Here is a 19,286-nt window from a genome sequence, read left to right as displayed (position 1 = left end):
ATCCCAGCCTGCTGAGCCCAGGGACCAGAGCCCAGGCTGGGAGCAGAAGTCGTGGCTCTGTCCTCTGCATGCTGGTCACAGGGCCTTCTGACCCCAGCATCCCAACCACCAGGTTTCACTCTACCCATCTGCAAAGCTGAAGAAAGGTCATTGGGTCCAGTATAGAGCCATTGCCTGAAGGCAGGGTGCTCCGGCAGAAGGGACTTTCTGAAATGCAACCGACCTGGACCCATTCCTGCCCGACTCCCCATCAGCTTGGTCCCCCGCCCCAGATTTTCTGGCTTCTGAGCTAACTGAAGTGTTCCCTCAACAGCACAATTTCACAAATTCGTCTGGAGCCCTTTCATGCTATGATGCCTCGAGACTGGGACCCAGGAAAACTAGGAACAGCAGAGGAAGATCAGCCTGAAGACGGTCCTTCCCTGAACCCACACAGCATGACAGGGGGCCTCTTCTTAAGCAGCTGAACTTAGAAGAGTAAGGACAGTGACTCGCCTATAAAAATAAATGTGCTTATTTAGCCAGAAACCCGGATCATCGGAAAGTTTACAACCACCTCAAGGAGTAGAGTTTTTCCCAAGAACTGTGAAAGCCACAGGGCTAAATCTCACGTCTGTGGAATACCCACGTCCTTTCTAGGTATCAGGGCTCCCACTTCCTAAGTGAGAAGGTAAAGGCGAATTTCACACTCTGCTCAGCACGGACACAACTTCATCGTAATGTGTCCACCTTACTAGAATTTATAATTACACACAATATGGCATAAGAGCTGGACTCTGGTACTTCACCTTGGAGAGGGCTGGGAGAGGGTGGTTGGTGTTGCTTTTAATGAGATGGAGACGGGGAGGAGGTGGAACTGTGGAATGAGACTTTGGAGTGTGTGTGTGGTGCGTGTGCGTGTGGAGAGAGAGAGAGTTAAATAGAAGCAAAAGCAAAGAACTGAGAAGCACCCGGAGGGGAAGATTCAAGAGGAGAAAAGAACTGCTTCTTAGCTGCCAGCCCCCACTGCTGTATATTTACTAGTACCGTGTACATTGTTAACGCTGTCTCGAGATCAGAGAACTACAATCTGAAAAGGTCTAAAATGCGAGTGAGTCTTAACACCCCTGCCTCCTGCGTTCACCAGCTCCCGGAGGCATGGGGTAGACCGTGATTTCCTGGGAGGGGCTTTTGGCCATGATGTTGGCCAAAGATGAGCAGTGGCCAAGAAGTGATGCCACCTGCCCGGAGGAAGGTTCCTGCCGGGTCTCCGATGACCACAGAAGGACTCTGGAAAGGTGATCCTTAGCCACCTTATCAGCTCCTTCCTAATTTCCCTCCCCTGGAGCTCATGCCTCTGGGGCCTGGTGAAGCAGGATTCATGTGCAGGGAGGAGGAAGCAGGGAGCCCAGGGCCGCTCGCCTGCTGCACAGGCAGCCGGGGAGACAGTGACAGCGGAGACAGATGGGCCCCGCAGCGAGGGCCCTGCTCTTACACAAACTGCCTCCATCAGCAACTTGCTGCTACCATCAGTTCATCTTCTTGCAAAGGTACATTTGTACATTTCCTCTCCCGGTAACCTAATCTACCATCTCCTTTATGCATACACGCTCTGAGGTTTTTTAGGGGATAGCACGGAGGGTGGTGTATTCACCAGGAACCAATCTACCCAGCTGCGAACTACAACTGAATTTAAATATGGAAGGATTCATTGTATCCGAGCAAGCAAAGTAACATCAGCCCATCCTCCCTCCCCATCCCCCACCTGTGGAAAAAAAAAAAGATCAGCCATACAAAGTACTAAACAGACTAAAAATTACATGTGGATGGATATGTAGACAGAGAGCACTTACTATTAGAAGTAATATGTAATTAATTAGGATATGCAGTTTTTCCACAACTGCATAATTTCTAAGATAATTTACTAGATTCATTTTGGTAGAAGCAGAAATAGAACCTGAGGGCTTGTAGCAGGAAGATCTCTCTCTATTTATACCTTACCCCTGATACATGGCCAACAGTACACAACACACATACACACTCATCTTAAGTGTATTCAGAAGGAGTCAGATCTTCTTAACTCACATTAAAAAAAAAAACACCTTTTTGATGATAATATTGTCTAATAGTGAAAACCTCTTTCTGTTCCCAGCCTAAGAAGACAGATTTTGGAGCGTGACTGAGACAGGCATATTGGCAGAAACATGAACACAAGCGCACGCATACAAACACAGACCTCCACACTCCCACGCCGCCGCCCACCCACCCTCACGTGTTCCATGTGCCCAAACAGAAAACAAAAAGAGACAAACAGTCTGACATCACGGAAAAGCCCAGGATGTGGCTCCTACAGAGTTCACTGCTGTTTTCTGACGGTTTCCAACCTAGGACTGTGCTAGCCACCTGCAATGATGTATGCGTCTCTGGGCAGATGAAGAATTTCTGTCGCTCTCTCCTCACCTGGTGAAGGAGAATATAAGAGGGAGAAGGTACCAAGGACTGGAAGGAACAGGGCAGGGTGACTCCTGAACACCCTATCTCGTGTGGTCCAACTTCCCTGCAGAATGTTTCTGTCCTGACGCCCAGTCCCTCTGAACCCCTATGTGTACTGATTAATTGCCTAAAGCTGCTGAAAAGTTAAGGCGCTATGTATAAATATCCTACCTCTCACAAGGGCCTTATGCAGATAATATTTTAAAGCAAAGGAGTAATTTGAATCGGAGGGATTTTAAGCCATGTCAAAGGTATTTGGGGGGAGATATTTTGACGGGGGCCTATGATAGATTATATTTGGGGCCCTATTCTGCAACCACCACTGTATCAGTGTAACTTGGCAGTACCCGCCCCCCCCCCTTTGGGGCCAGTCTTATTTCCTAGCCTCTTGACTTTGAGTTTGGCCATGTGATTGATTTGCTTTGGCCAGTAAACCTTGAGTATGTCCACCTGTGCCCTTGCATATTGGGCATTGCCATGCGAGGAACATGTCCAGGCCAGTCCACTGGTCCCCTGAAGAAGACGAGAAACACAAGGATGGGAACCAGACAGACCCACCAAAGAGCAACTTAGGACCACCCAGCTTCAGTCAGCTCCAGCTGACCTGCAGAGTCGTGAGAACCAATGAATGTTACTTTCAGTTTGGCAGTAGTTGTTACACAGTGTCTCTGTGACAATGACTAACTGACACAGGAGCCCTCAGGTACTTCTGAAAACATACCCCAAAGATGGAATTCACTTTCCTACAAATGGGATCAGCCCAGATGAGCCAGTGGAGTCCTGCAGGGAGAAGAAACAGGCAGAAATCGGGCCTGGGCAGCCCTACTGCTACAGAGACATAAGGAACTAGGGCAGGGCATGTAACAAGATGCAGCCATTTCTCCCTTATTTTCTGCTTCAACCATGACCCATGAGTAGCCAGGATCTGGAACTTCACGTATCCCCATCCCTACGCCCATCGGTGTGCATGGCTCCTGAAGCCAGGGGGCAACCTCCTTCCCGCACTGCGTGAGCCACACCCCTGAGTCTGCACCAGTGGCTTGGATTTTTCATCACTTGGTCCTGGAGCATCCAACTCCACCTGCCTGTCCCTCCACACCGTCCACCTCAAGACAGAGACAGGAGCGGGGCCCAGAAGAAGGAAAAGCTCCAGTTACAAAATCAAATTCTGACCTGAGGTTACTCCCCTGGCCAGGCCTCCCTGAGTGGGTAGGGTAGGGGGGTTGGCAGAAACAAATCCAGACTGCCATCCTTGTGAAAGGCCTCGACTGGGTTTCCTATGGTAGTGAGATGCCAAGAGAGCAGGCCCACGTGGTACCCTTTCCACCTGTGGCCGGTGAGTTACGACAGGTCTTCTCTTTGGGCAGGAGGCACGAAAGTAAGAGGTGGGTAGGCAGAATCCCAGAGCAGCATGGCCCCCCTGCACAGTGTCCTTGTCCTCCTGGGTCAGGGCACGTCTGAGCCCCAGAGTCTCCCTCAACCCTTTGGGCCCAGCCCACATGTACCAGCAGGACAGGGCAAGTCTTACCAGGGACACCAAAGACCAAGAAAGTTCATTCTCTCTGCTCTTTTAAGGTAATGCAAAAACAGTGATTAAAGAGGGGTCAGGGGGCAGGCAGTCCAACAAAACCACTGCTGTAGAATCTGGACCCCAGTTCACCCTGAATTCTAGAGAAAATGTCAACCATCACAGCAAACCAAAGACTAGAAGGAAGAACACGTCACTGGAAAGGAAGTCAGGGAGACTGTTCTCCAACATACACCCCCAAATCCCAAATTTTCCTCCTCCTTTGAGCTAATCAAGACCCGAGTCCTTCAGCTACTGGAGCTCCTTGTTGGACATGGTCCAGAGAGCTACCGCCGCTCCCCTGAGAGCTACTGAATGGCATTCAGAAATGGCATCTTTCCAATCTTGATTGAAAAAGATAGAGGAAAACCCTGAAAATGAGTGTGAGGTCCTTAATGAGAAGACAAGAGCTCGGATACCAAGGGGGGTACTGCTCATCCATCTAAAGATTGGCCAGACAACACTTTATCTGGAGTCATGAACACTCCATGTAGAATGTTTTTTTCAAAGAACAAAAACTCGAAAGCAAATGGTCATACCAAACATCAAACATCAAACCCAGGAGAGTTATCAAGCATCCCCGTAAATCCATCTTCAGTCTGTCTTGTGTGGAAAGTGTCAACTTAACTTCAGCAGAGTATGATTCTGTCTTTCTGTGTGCTCCGGCATGCAAGTGTATTCAAAGGGCTCAATTGATGAAGCACTGATTTTCCCAAAACGTAGGTGACTATCTAAAGGGTTTATAAGAGATGCAGCTTGTGTTTTGATTCACACACTGGATTCTCTAACACGTACCTAATACAATTTCGTAAACCAAACCATGCAAACTACAACTCCTGGGTCAAACCCGGTCCTCTGCGAGCTTCTGTACTGGCCCGTGACCTGAACATAGTATTTACACTTGTTAGTGGTTGGAAAATATCAAAAGAAGAATCAGGGAACTACATTCAATATCTTGTAGTAACCTATAATGAAAAAGAATATGAAAAGGAATATATGTATGTATATGTATGACTGAAATATTATACTGTACACCAGAAACTGACACATTGTAAACCGACTATATACTTCAATAAAAAAGTTTTTTAAATGAAATAAAATGAAAAAGAAGAATACTTCATGACATGTGAAAATTACATGAAATTCACACACCAGTGTCCATAGATAAGAGTTTATTGGAACATCGCCATGAGAATTCATTTATGAATTATCCATGGCTACTTTTGCACTACTATGCAGGACACATGACATTAAGTGTAATGTGGCAGAGACACATGACGTTAAGTGTGAGAAGTACATACGCCCTGCAAAGAGTAAAGAATTTGGTATCTGGCCATTTGCAGAAAACGTTTGCCGATCCTTTCTCTAAACACACTACAGGAGTTGCCTACTTAACAAAAGTCTGTGAATATTCCTTCTCTAAAGGTGAAACTCTAGCTCACTTTGGCTCTTGAGTTCTGTTAAAATAAGTTTCCCCTCGTATATATGACTCACTTTCGACCCACCGTAACTGCATGGAATTTGCCTCCACCCTACTGGGAAAAATCTTGGGAGGCAAAAATCGCCCATGTCCAGAATATACCATCTTAGCCATGAAGAGCAGCCTTGAAGTCCAGCAGGGAGCAGAGAGGGGTTTCCTGGATGGTTGTTCATGAGGGAAGTGGTTGTTCAGTGAAATGCACCGTCAGTGTCTGCCTTCTTGGCCAGAAAAGGAGCGGCGTCTACTGAGATGCTTTCTGGGACGTTCATCATAGAATCACGGCAAGGACAACAGCTTTGCAGTCCAGCACACCTAGGGTTAAATGCCACCCCCGTCAGTTGCCGGCTGTTTGGCAGTAAGTTACTTCATCTTTCTGAGCCTCAGTTTCCTCATGGGTAAAATGATGGCTGTCTCACAGGTGACGTGCGGATGACACAGTGAGATGATGCACATAATGAAGCACCTCACATGGGACGTGCATCCTGGTGCTTTCACTCTCTTGGGTGGGTACAGGAAGTTGGTTAAGAGGACGGGCTCTGGGCCAATCAGAATGGTACTCTGCTATTAGCTGTGTGGGCGGCCAGTCACCCCACCTGTCTGTGCCACATTTTCTTCCTGGGTGAAATGGTAAAACAACAACAGACCTGCTCTCTTGGTTTGTTGTGAGGACTCAGTGAAGCACTTAGAACAGTGGGGGGCCCAGGGAGAGTGTTCAGTAAATGTCCATCATGACCATGACCTCCCCCTGGGGTACCTAGGTGATGCGCTTTGCTCCAGTTAGCAGGAATGCGCTGGCCACAAGTGGGGACCTTCAGCCCCTCCCAGATACATCAAAACAAACTCCTCCTTGTCCAGAGGGACATTGCCAGGCTGGGCCACCAATCCTCGGGGTCTCCTTCTGGAGGTCAGATGACATTCACAAGACCTTCGGGCACCAGTGCTTGTGCAGATGGGTAGAACGCAAAGAGCTTCTCATCCTCTCTGCTCCTCGGACCCTTGGTCTTGAAGAATGAGGTCTAGGCAACTGGGCAGCTCCAAGTTTCTTTTACTCACCCACTGCCTACCTGTGACCTCACATAACAGCAAATCACAGACGACGGTGGCCTCTAAGCGATCACGACCAGGTTGGCTCCCCTGCAGACTAGTCACTTTCCTTATGCTGTGCCCTCCATCAGAAGTGCCATTCCTCCCAATCCCGGGACAAATACTGCTCATTTTTCTATTCCCAGCTCCAATGGTTCCCTTATGAACCTTCCCCGATTCCTCTCTGAGGGTCTCCTCCACGCCCGCAGAACTTTGCTCAGACTCCTATCATATTGTGGTTTTCACGTCGTATTGCAATTAAGGGAGTCTGTGTCTGTGTCCTTCCCTCTGCTCCGTGCATCTCAAGGGCAGAGCCAATCTGTCCCTTCTTCGCCTTCTCAGCACCTGCCATGATGCTTGGCACACAATAAGGATGCACCAAATGTTTGATGCCTAACCGAATAAAAGAATGAACAAAACATACATTAGCAAGCAACTGGGAAGATGTGCAGACAAGTTTTTAAGATTCAGCGTGGCTTGGCCTCTCTTGGTGCCACGACAGGGACCAGGGGGTTTTTCAGGTGTTTGCTGGAAATTTGGCTCCTTCCAGGTGGCAGTGTTGGCTGTTTGGGCTTCTCCTCGGGTCCTCACTCTTGGTGGCCAGGGTCACCTGGGGCTAATGCACTGCCAGCTCCAACCCAGAGCGCTCCCGCAGAATCTGTTAATGTAAATGATCTGTCATCTTGACCAGCAAGGTTAAAGCAAGGTACCTGTTACAAGAAGAATATGAAGAGCCTCGGAGCAGCAGGGAGAGTTCAAGTACAATTGTTTTATAGGAAAGGTCAAGTTCACCTTGCGTTGGGCACTTGGGCTAACGGTTACCAATTAAAGGAGGCAATACCATAAATTTTGCTGGCCTTTTAACACACTATGACGCTCCCCTCTCTCCACCTGCCTTGATTGGAAAGTCTTTCCTTGGCTCCTGAGAACCCAGACTCCCTTGTAATTTCTTCTTTTGCCCCAGAGCATAACAGAGTTTTGTTTCTGCCAGTGCTTCCATTGAAAGGTTCATTTCCAGAAAACAGCCTCGGTCCACCCCATGTGATTTTTTTTTTTTTTTTTTTTTTTTTACATTTCCTATTTTGAAGGTATTAAAAAAAATTTTTTTTAAGTGACATGGCTGCAGTCTGCAGCTGGGCCAGAAGGGGGAGGCTGAATGAAGTGGATGCCAGCAGGTCTGCAAAGAAAGTACTTTACAGAGTGGGTGGGGGGTGGGGAGGGGGCGCCGGGGAGGGGAGGGGCCGGGGAGGGGGCGGTTCGACATGCAGCGAGGAAGGGAAGGAGGGGGAGCAGATTCAAAATAATAATAATAAAATAATAATTGCAGCCATCATTTTAGTGTGGTGTATGCTTCACCCACACAGGCGTGTTTAATTCTCACAACCAGCCCAGGAGGTGGGTATTAATATCCCCATTTTTCAGATGAGGAAATCAAAATGCCAGAAGAGAAACCCTTCAAACTCTCAATTTGTACACTAATTTTAAGGCCGTTGGATTGCTGGGTTCTAACCAAGTCATTTCATAAGTAAATACTGGTGGTTTGATTTTTTTTTTTTTTTTTTTTTTTTTGTAATTTTTAATGTTCTCTCTTCCAGGCCCCAGGTCAGTAACCGAATATGTGGGAAGTCTTTAAAAATACCGACGAGAGCATTTGAAATAGCACAGCTGAAAATCACCAGTCTTCACACTGGGCTTCATTCAGAGTTCAAGGCTGTACGTTTTTCTCCCACGCAAATTCAACAGAACAAGAAACCACAAGAATTGAGCGTTTTCCAAGTCTGAACAGGGGAATATGAACCTCAGGGTTAAAAAAAAAAAAAGCATGAGGAGAAATGTATTTGAAAGCACTTCTCTGAAAAACTTTGCACCTCAGTTTCCTGGCTTCAAGGCCCTTGAATCCATCTAGATATTTAACATATACCAAATCACCAGTGGCATTCAATAAATATTCAACAGTATGCATATGTGGTCCATTTCCTGATGGCTCTCATACTTGTTAGAGTTTTCCAGATGAATCACTTCTGTTTTATCCAAAGTCCACACCATGGCCAGCTCTCTACCTGCCCTTCCCATGAACTCCAGCGATACTGCCCACCAGTTTAAACTTTCTTAGAATGTACTAAACTGTAGGCCTTTTTCTGTCCAATGCATCTCCTGCCAGACTGCAAATACCCCCAAAGTGTGTCCTACAGAGATTTCCACAGAGTAAGGATTTATTAAGTGTGACTGAAGGCATAAAGAAATGAACTTCAGCAGACTGTATATCTCAACATTTTGGTTTTCTTTTCAGTGTGAGAGCTTGGGGTTTGGGGAGGGGTCGGCAGAATAGGGTTTTTTCCCCCATTTTACCCCCCATTATATTTCAATTGAATTTGTCAAGAGACTCAGAGTTTTATTTTCCCAACATGAATCGCTTATGATCTAACAAGTTAATTACCCATCCATCCTGCCCTCCCTCCCAAGCGAGGTGAGGAGAGAATGGATGGGTTCAGATGACCTCCTCTGGACGGGAGTGTCATAGCCCCCATTTAAGAACTCGGGTTCAATGCTAAAATTGCCAGTTTAGGTTAGAATCACGCTTAAATGTATCTTATTATACACAGAGGCACACAAATGCAATATGTCATCTTTAATGGTTCAGAACAAAGCCTAAAAAAATAGTGTCCTAGCACAGATGAATTTTATAACCTTTGATATATGGCTTTCATTATTAACAATAATTTCTGTAACTGCATCCAAATTCGGGAAGACACCCGATGAATATTAATTTTATTTTTGATTTATTTTCTGCTCCCGGTGGCTCCCTCTAGGGCAGACCTGCCTTCCCAGCGTCTCTTCTGCCCTGAGAGATCTTACATCCTCCGGAGTGAGATTCTTCTGGTCCTGGGGACAGCCTGGTTCTAGGGATGCTGCATTTGGGAATTGGCTGTTCTGCTGGAAAATGAGGCATTTATTTTTTTTCCCGCTGCATTCTCTTACCTCTTTGTATTTTACAAAGATTTCCCTCTCCCACACCCTTTGTCACTATATTAAAATCTAATTGCAAGACAACTCTCCTCACCTAAGTCATCAACAAAGGCCAATTATTTCTAATGCATGCAGAAGGGGGGAAGAGTGCCAGCAATAAAAAGGCAGACAGTAACCTAAGCCTTTTTCACAGTCAGGCTTCAAGTTCACATGTGAATTTATGCCAGTTTTGACATTAGCCGAAAAAATTAACAGTTCTCAAAAATGAAACTCTCACAAAAGGGGTTTTGTGTTTCAAGCAGAATAAATTATAGTGTGATGTTATTAAAACACTTAGTTGTTAAGTTGCCAAGAAAATCCAGTATATTCACACAGACTCGAGGACCTGTCTCCATGCAAAGTAATTAAATTAGATTTATGGGCTGCATTACATCAGTGTTTGATAGTTCATTTTTCCTTTCTTCATATTTTGCCCTGCTTTATTAGAGCATGTGACAGATGGTAAAAATAGTGTGAAGTTTCTTGGCCCTGTGCTAAATCCCCTTTCGGTAGTATATCTCTCTTCTGTCAGTTCTCCCCAGTGATGATAAATTAACCTCTCTCTTTGTATCCCAAGTGTGGCAGTAAAGCTCTCTTTGACACAGCACCATCACTTTATCTTAATCTGTGCTGTTTCGAGGAGAGAGGGGGATGATGCAATCGCCACCAGGAGTTTAAAGAGAAGATTTATGGTGTCAGAAAAAGGGAGGATGATTAATATAATATGCATCATTATATTTTTCATTTTGTCTCATTTGTCGCCTTCTTCTCATCCAAGGCAAGGAGTTCGCCAGGGTGGGCAGCCTTTCACCCCGGGGCTCTGTTCGGAGGGCTGAGCCCAGGGCCCGGCAGGTGGAGGGCGGCTGGTCCTCCTCCTTGACACCCAGGCTCCTCAAGGCTGCCGTGAAAGGGAGGAGGTTTTTCTCTCTGGTGCCCGGAGCCGTCCTTGTCTTTCCCAAAGGGAGGCAGCGGCACCTGGGTCTGCTTGGCTCAGGGCTCCCCTTTGGGAAGGGAATGTAAATAAGATCTCGGGGCAATGCTATTTGAGGTGGATCAAGTTCAAGGGTGCCCTGAGACCCAACAGGAGTTGGGGTCATCCAGCCCCTAAGAGACACCGCTGGCAGGACCACAAGAAGCAGTGTCATATATAACATTTTGGCAGAAAAGGAGTTCTTACTATTATTTTCCTTACTTACAATAAAGCTATGTTCTCCCTAAGCTACTTCTTGGCTAAGAATTGCTTCTCTCTGGAAACTGGTTCTACCCATCAGCTCAATAAGCATTGGTGAGCCTGGGCAGGTGAATGGCATGCGCCAGACACTGGATGGGCACAAAGTAATGGGGGGGTCCATCCCTGCCCTCAGGAAGCTCAGGTTCCAGCCAGTGGGCAGCCGTTGGCCACACGCCATGAACATCACTCCCTCCCAGGTCCTGCCAGCATGGAGGGTGCTGGGGAAGGGATCCTGGACTCCACTGAAGGACGGTCCCCAAATCAAGGGAAGCAGATGCATTGCAGAGAAGAAGAGAGAAATTAGAGGCGTAATGGGAAAAGATCATTTGATGTGGGAAGGAATCCTGATATGTCCCCCCAAAAGGGAATAATCTTCTTTATGGAGTGAGTGATCACAACTCAATTCCCCTGCTTTAAAAATCTGAATTTTTCAATATTCACTGAAAGTGAGGTTAACTGTAATGAATCCCAGACAACCAAAATAGTTTCACTTAGTTTTTCTCAAAGACTGGCAGGAACAGTTGCAGGAGGTCTATCTTGACCAACCTTCTTCACTTAGCCAATCAATTCTTTCCTCTTTTTCTAGGGCTGCCCCACCCCTAACCCTAGGAGGGGCACCAGCAGCCCTGTTTCCTCTCACACCATGTAACCCCCCGCTCCATCATAACTAACTGGACAAAAGTTAGACCATTTGGGTTCCCTCTCTCCCAGGAATTTGGAATCGAGATAGAATAACAGCCTGTAGGCTGGAAGGGAATCAGAGAGCCCAGGATGCTGAGGGCAGTGACAACATGCCACAAGGATGGAAAAACAGATTCAGAGACGTGGAGACAAAGGGCACAGTCAGAGCCTCCTGGATCCTGGTGTGATTTTCCAAGCACCAGCCACTTCAGTCCCATGAGACTCCCTTGTAGCCTTAAAACAAATTCCCCTCTTTCCTTTTTTTTTGTTTTAACTTACAAGATGGTTGAGCACCATTTGGTGAGTTTGAGCAAGAAAGTGACAAACTTAAAGCTCTCTTCTGATGTAAAATATAAACAAGTGGGGGTCCCACAATTAAACCGCTATCATCTTAGAGTCAACTTTCTAACAACTAAGCTAACAATGAGATGAGATGCCTTACAGAGCAGTGAGCGCCCCAGGATTCAAACAAAGGCTGGATTTCAATACCACGTAAAGGAAGTCTTGTGTTGACTAGAAGATAAGATGCTTGGGGTATTCTCCTAATATACTAAAAGGGAAATATGAAGATGAAAGTATGTATGTACATGCATGACTGGGACATTGTGCTGAATACCAGAAATGGACACATTGTAACTGACTGCAGTTCAATTAAAAAAAAAAAAGGGGGGGGTGGAGTGGTAAGTACCAAGGTTGGTTAACAGAAGGAGAAAGAAAGAAAATACAAAGATATAAAATGTGTTATCTGAATGAGCCTCTTTCTGTTTTGTTTTGTTTTGTTTTGTTTTATTAGCTTTTTTTTTAGCTAAGCACACACTCCAAAGTTGAGCTATACCCCCTACCCCTAATGGGCCTCTTTCTTAGGGAGAAAAAAATTTTAGGAAAAAAAAAGTTGGGAAAGATGGAGAACTAAAAGTATAAGGGTAAAAATTCACCATGAAATATATTAATATATCCAAGTTCAAATTGTGGTGAGCTGGACTAAAGTCTCAAGTCCCATGAGACTCCCTTGTACCCCTAAAATAAATTTCCTTCAATCCTTATATCCTATCCTTGTATCCTTAAAAAAAATTTTTTCCCCTTTTTGCTTAAAGTAGATCAGATTATTCTCTGTTGTTTGCAACCAAAGGAGTCTAACACACCGGTCTTTCCGACCACACCCATCTACAGTGCTGCCAGTTGGGTCAGACTGACCTCTCTCATCATCCGCACCATGCCTTGCTCATTTCTGCATCGCGATATTTGTTCTGGTTGATTCTTTCACCGGAAATGCCCTCCCTTTCCCATGATCTGGCCTGCTCCTAACTCAGGTGCCTCCTCCATCATGAGAGCAAACCCAGTCCTCACTGATCATCACTCCCTGGAGTTTCTCCTTAGAATCTGTGCCACACCATTTAGCAATTAATTTTATTCTGTAATATGTGTTAGGCTGCTATGCTAATCTCATCTCCCCAAAGAGACTGTGAGCTCCTTGAAGGCAGCAGCGTATCTTTGGAGACTTGACTGTATCTCTTTGGATGCCAGCACCTGGTTTTACTGGGGCACCTTTACCCAGCTGGATCCCTCACTGTCTGGCCAGGCTTGGTAGAGGGACCAAAGAATGGGGGAGCCTTGGTTTACACAGAGCCAGTGTCTCCTGTCTTCTCCCCAACACAGAGGAGTTTCCTTTCCACCAACTTCAACAGGGCTTGTGACCTCAGTTCGGCAGGATGAGCATGAACATCACCCTGGGATATGGAAAAGGTGAGGCCATTTATGGGCAAACCAAATTTACTGCTGCCAGAAAACGTAAGGTCAATTCACAGAGATATGGGGGCGATGTGTATAAAACCCACACCTTAGATGAACTAAGCATCATTTCTACTTAATTTTGGAAATCTAAATATATGAAATGCATTAGCTGATTTTTATTTTGGGCAGCAGTCTTAACCACTCTAATCATGTTTTGCTCCAGTGAATTTTAAAATTAGTTTGCATTTCCTAAGCATACATCAGCTGGGAGGGAGAAGAGGGAGAGAGAGCGGGGTGCTAGGAGAAAGCCAGGTTGGGATTAGAACTTTCCTGGCAGATGCTTTGTTAAGTGGATAATCCACATGCAGGTATGTGAAAGGTGGCCGGGACTGAGTCGTTGGCCTAGGAGAACCTGGCTGTCATAGTACCAAGAGGCACCTGCCCACCTGCCCACAATAATTATAAATGGGGTGCCGAGTAGAGAGGGCAGGGAAGGGCTATTTATTTACGGACTGCACACCTTCTGACCAAAGAGGAAAGCTGCAAAAACAAAATTTCTGTGTGCTGGTGAATTTCATCTACTTACTTGTAGAGCTGATTAATCTCTTGTCTCTGCTAACATGGTAGTGATCTCAAATGACAATAAAATTCATGTTTCTTTTGAGGGTTGAGTGTGCTTGGCCAGCATAAACTCTTTACCCTCAGTCAGACCCAGAAGATGGGGCTGGACCAGGATCTCTATTCTTAGGATGTTGATATGCGTTGAAAATCTTTTCCGAAGTCCACCCTTGCCCTCAGGGATCTAGCAATAGTGAGGGCCATTTGGGGGGACCCCTGGTATGCACTAGAAAATTCACATTCTGACACCATCACCCCAACCTCGCAAGTTCGGTTGAATAAACATCCCCTTTTTACAGGTGAGGAAACTGAGTCACAGAGAGGGTAGGTAATTTGGATATAGTCACACAGCCAGAAAGTAGTTGAGTTGAGACCGAAATTCAATGTCCTGTCCCTGGACCCTGTACCTTTGGACAGAGCCCATGCCTCTCAAGAAATACAAACTATGCTTTGGGCTGGAGAACGGAACTGTTAGGGGTCACTCTCCAGCCCCCATTTAGGCAGGATGGAGAAGAAAAGACCGCAAAAGCATCACAGTCACCAGCGCTCCTGCGACTTCCAGGCTCGTCTTAGCCACACTGCACCATGTCACCTAAAAGACTGTCATTGATGGGAGCCCAGCTCTCGGGACCTAATGAAGGGTTGATGGAGGAGGTCACAGGCTGCTCCGGCCTTGAGACTGAGAGCAGCCATTGATATTGATCGGTAGCCAGTTGGAAGGGAAAAAAGACACGGTGCAAGCTACTACATTCCCACTATCAATGCCATTAAATTCTGCCCCTGCAGCCTTTGGGAATCCGTGGGCCAACTAGAGGTAGAAGTTGGTGGTGGGCTGAGGAAAGATAACCAAAGAGGAGTCTAGTTACAGTAAGGACAGCAGAGGCTACAAAGGAATGGAGGGTAAAACCAACATTAAATTAAGGCTTGTTTAAAAGAAAAAGTTTAGTGGGTGTATCAGTCTGGGTTCTGCAAAGAAACAGAGCCAATGGGAGATATTTACATGTGTGTGTGCATTTTTCATACAGGAAATAATCTGTGTAATTTCACTTATGAAAATTTTCATATATATGAAATAATAAATTTAATAGATAAACATATAATAATATATATGAATATATTAAATAATATCTTATAATAATAACATGTATTAAATAAAGAAGTACATTTTAAGGTACTGGTTGACACAACTGTGGAGGCAGGCAAGTCTGAAATCTATAAGGCCAACCAGTAGGCTAGAAAGTCAGGCAGGAGTCGATACTACAGTCTTGAGGCAAAGCCCCTGGGGGAAACCTGTTTTTGCTCTTGAGGCCTTCAACTGATTGGATGTGGCCCACCCATATTATCAAGGGTCGTCTCTTTACATAAGGTCTACTGGTTGCAGATGTGAACCACATCTACAAAATACCTCCACAGCAACCTCCCAGTTAGTGTTTGATGAAATCCTTGGGTGATGTAGTCTGACCAAGTAGACATATAAAACTAACCATCACAGTAGGATTACCCTAACACAACTATTTTTACTGTTTTGTGTTCTCTTCCAATAATTATATTTTTTACATAGTTGTAAAAGACCGTATTACAAGAATTTACTGCTTTTATTATACACATAATACATGTTCATTATAGAAAATTTGGAGACATAAAAATTTGCCATTCTAATTTCTCATGTAATTTGTAAACGCTTTTTCATGTTTATAAGACCATCTCCTCCATGGGATTATGGGCGCCATGAGAACAAGTGACCAGGTCCCATTTGTCTTTTTATGCCTGTCATTACTTAAGGTGCCTAGCACATACTAGGTGCTCAATATATATTGACTGAAAGAATGGGGGTTTTGTTCCATAATGCCAACATTTATTATTTTTCACAGATACACAGTAGTCAAAATCATATACTCATTCTCTTAGCACATCACCTATTATTAAACACTTAGACTGATCTCAGGTTTTTTTTTTTTCTTTTCCTCCAATATGGTTTACTGCTACATAGTACACATGCATTTTTCTTTCATTGGAATAATTCACAAAATCTGATTTGTACGTATTCTCCTTAACAGTACTTTGGACTTAAATAATCACACTGACTAGTCAAGCTACTGATTCATTTAGAGGAAAGTATGGGTCCAAGTGATTATCTGAAAGATCCATTGAGACTAGAACAATAGCCTCATAATAATAACTAGTCATTGTGAAGCTCACTGCAAGATGGAACCCAAACAAAATTGAGCTTTTAGTGTGAAACTTTTTTGCCTCTTACCGCTCAGTCCCACAGCTGCCCGCTAGGATGATGGGGCTGGAAGTCTGCAAGCTACATTTCCCAGGCTCCTTTAGCTGTGGACTTCCTGTTAGCTTTTGCCAAACTGTCAGGAAAATCAAGACATGAAAGGAGAGGAAATGTCTTTGTTTCTCCTTCTCTCTCTCTGTCCCCCGTGCTCCCTCCCTCCCTCCTTCTGCTCTATCTGCTTCTTTCGGAGGTCGCTTTCCTTTCCTCCCCCCACTGTCAGGCTCCATCTGACTCCAGCACACACAGACCTCCCGTGGTCTTCCAGCCCCAGTGCAGGCTCACTTCCACCTGCCACCCCCAGCTGCCCCGTCCCTCGGTGGGACAGTCACTTGATTTCCGTGGGTGGTTTCACTTCCCCTGTGCTCAGCAAAATGCTGACTGTGCGCTTTGTGAGGGTCAAGCTGTCCTTCTCAAAACCCCTGCAAGCTGCATTTTCTCTCTGAGCCAAAGGATTCTGAATACTGGGCTATGGGAGGAGAGTTTTTAAGCCCTTTTTACCAGAAGAGATTTTTTTCCTACTACCTTCCTGACTAAAGTTTGCTTCAAGTCCAAACTTAAAATGGCTCCTCATTGGCATGATCTACTACCCCCGTCTGCCCATCCCCAACTTCTCTGAGTCAGTCTCTCTCTCTCTCTTTCTCTCTAGGTCCCGCCCTCCTGGCCTGCCTTCATCCTCCTCTTTTTGTCCATCTGCATAGGCTGCTCCCTCCACTGGGAACTCTCACCCTCCCTTTGTCCCTGTTTAGTTCCGAACTGGTCCTTGAGATCTCAACTCAGTTGTCACTTCCTTAGGGAAGCTCTTTCTAGCCTCCCCTGTGCAGTAAAACCCCACCCCACCACGGGCTCCAGTAACCTCACATTCAGCGCTCAGTGTGTGGAGTGGTTATTTCACAGATGCCTCTCCCCTCATTAATGACGTGTCTGCTTTTCCCTGGGTCCTGAGAGCGGCACGGTTCCCTGCCTTCCCTCCCTCCACCTCCATCAGCCCCGGAAGGTAGCCACGTGCAGAAGTGTGACTGCTTGATCCCGTGGTCTGAGACCCTGGGGGAGATCTGGGGGTGAGGGTCACTTCACCAAGGAAGATCTCCTCCTCACTCACCCTCAAGCTCTCCTCCGGGCACAAGGGAGCCATCTGCAGGGAGAAATCCCTGACCTTGCACCACTGCCGTCAGGTGGGCAGCAGGAGGGAGGAGAGTGGGAGAAGGGGGCGGGGTCCAGCCTGCCAGCCCTGCCTCGTCCCTCCTCAGTTAGAGCACAGCGTGGAAAAAGTGACTGATGCCTGCCAACATCAGGGCCATAAGGGGAAAGCAGTGTATTTGTCATAGGCATCTCGATCATCGCTTCTTACTGCGGCTGAAGACCGTGTCCCCAGCCCTCTGCCACGCAAGCAGGAAGGGCAGGGGGCAGTGCCTGTGACTATTTGCCTGTAACTTCCCTCCGTGCAAAGATGTGGGCTCCTGCACACACAGGAGCTGTGCAGCTGCGGGAAGAGGACCTAACTCAAGAGAAGAACAGGGAAGCACAACCGACAGTGGAAGCGGAGACAGAACTGGGTCTCTTTCATTCATTCATTTACTCATCTGCAAAGGTCTAATGAGTCTCTACTCTGTGCCAAGCCCTCATTCGATACTCATTCAACACTGTGGACACGGCAGTTGTCAAAACACACTCCTCGCCTTCTTGGAGTTTGTATTCTTTTTTTTTAATTGAATTACAGTTGATTTGCAATGATACAGGTGTACAAGACGTGACTCAGTTATATATATACATATATATATATATTTTTTTTTTGGATTCTCTTCCATTATAGTTACAAGATATTGAACCTAGTTCCCTGTGCTATACAGTAGGACCTGGTTGTTTATCTTATATAGTAGTGTGTATCTGTTAATCCCAAACCCCTAGTTTATCCCACCGCCCCTTTCCCCTTTGGTAATTGTAAGTTTGTTTTCTATGTCTGTGAGTCTGTTTCTGATTTGTAAATAAATTCCTTTGCATCATTTTTTTAGATTCCACATATAAGTGATGTCATATGGTATTTGACTTTCTCTGACTTTCTTCACTTAATAGGATGATAATCTCTAGGTCCATCCATGTTGCTGCAAATGGCATTATTTCATTCTTTTTTATGGCTGAGTAGCATTCCATTATATATATATATCTCACATCTTCTTTATCCAGTCAGCTGTTGATGGACATTTAGGTTGCTTCCATGTCTTGACTATTGCAACTAGTGCTGCTATGAACATTGGGGTGCATGTATCTTTTTGAGTTACAGTTTTCTCTAGATATATGTGCAGGAGTGGGGTGACTGGATCATATGATAAGTCTATTTTTAGTTTTTTAAGGAATCTCCATACTGTTCTCCATGAGGGCTATACCAATTTACATTCCCACCAACAAGTGTAGGAGGGCTCCCTTCTCTTGGAGTTTATCTTCTTAAACAACTAAGGGCATTTCAGGTAGAGGTAAGTGCGGTGAAGTCAGTAAAGCAGAGCACCAGACAGGGAGTCACTGGAGAGGTGCTGGGTGTTTCTTTACTGAGGGAGGTGGCCATGTGGGGATCTGGGGGAAGAGTGTGCCAGGCAGCAGGAACACAGTGCAAAAACCCTGGAGTGGAGGAGTGAGGTGCATTATACCGAGTGTGGAAGAACTAGAAAAGACTAGGGTTTGTAACTAGTTTAGTGAACGAGGTGGGAGAGTCATAGATGATGAGATCAGATGTCCACTTGACAGCATCAGAGGCCTTTTGGTAAACAATTTATATTGAAAAATAAAACAATTGTCCTCAACCCTGAAGTTAATGTAGTAGAGAGAATTCTAAACTGGGAGTTGGGAGATGTTCAGATGATTTAACTTCTTTGAGCCTTCCTTTCCTCACCAGCGAAGTGGGAAAATGACCCCTATTTTAAGGGTTTTGAAGAGAGTTCAATGTGACAGTGTACATGAAACACCAGCACTCTGGGTGCTCAGCCAGCCCCGGAGGCGCTACAACAATGAGGTACACTGCACCCCTATGAGAATGGCCCGAATCCTGCACACAGACAACAGCAAATGCTGGTGAGGATGTGGAGCAACGGGAACTCCCATACGTGGCTGGTGGGAATGCAAAATGGTCCAGCCACTTAGGAAA

General features: G+C 45.7%; 1 long non-coding RNA gene across 9 annotated transcripts in view; it reads right to left on the bottom strand.

Annotated features, from left to right (window-relative positions):
- LOC116660102 overlaps positions 1-19,286 on the bottom strand; it is a 338,126-nt gene that overhangs the window by 310,744 nt on the left and 8,096 nt on the right. The window contains exon 2 of one of the 9 annotated variants that reach the window (XR_004315484.1): positions 16,127-16,229. The exons of the other annotated variants lie outside the window; for them this stretch is intronic. This is a non-coding gene — a long non-coding RNA (uncharacterized LOC116660102). The remainder of the gene's footprint in view (positions 1-16,126; positions 16,230-19,286) is intronic. 9 annotated transcript variants of the gene reach the window in all.

Source organism: Camelus ferus, chromosome 26, assembly GCF_009834535.1.
Source record: "Camelus ferus isolate YT-003-E chromosome 26, BCGSAC_Cfer_1.0, whole genome shotgun sequence".
NCBI classification, from domain to species: Eukaryota; Metazoa; Chordata; class Mammalia; order Artiodactyla; family Camelidae; genus Camelus; species Camelus ferus.
Note: the sequence above shows the minus strand (reverse complement) of the source record. Positions and strands in the feature narration are given on the sequence as shown.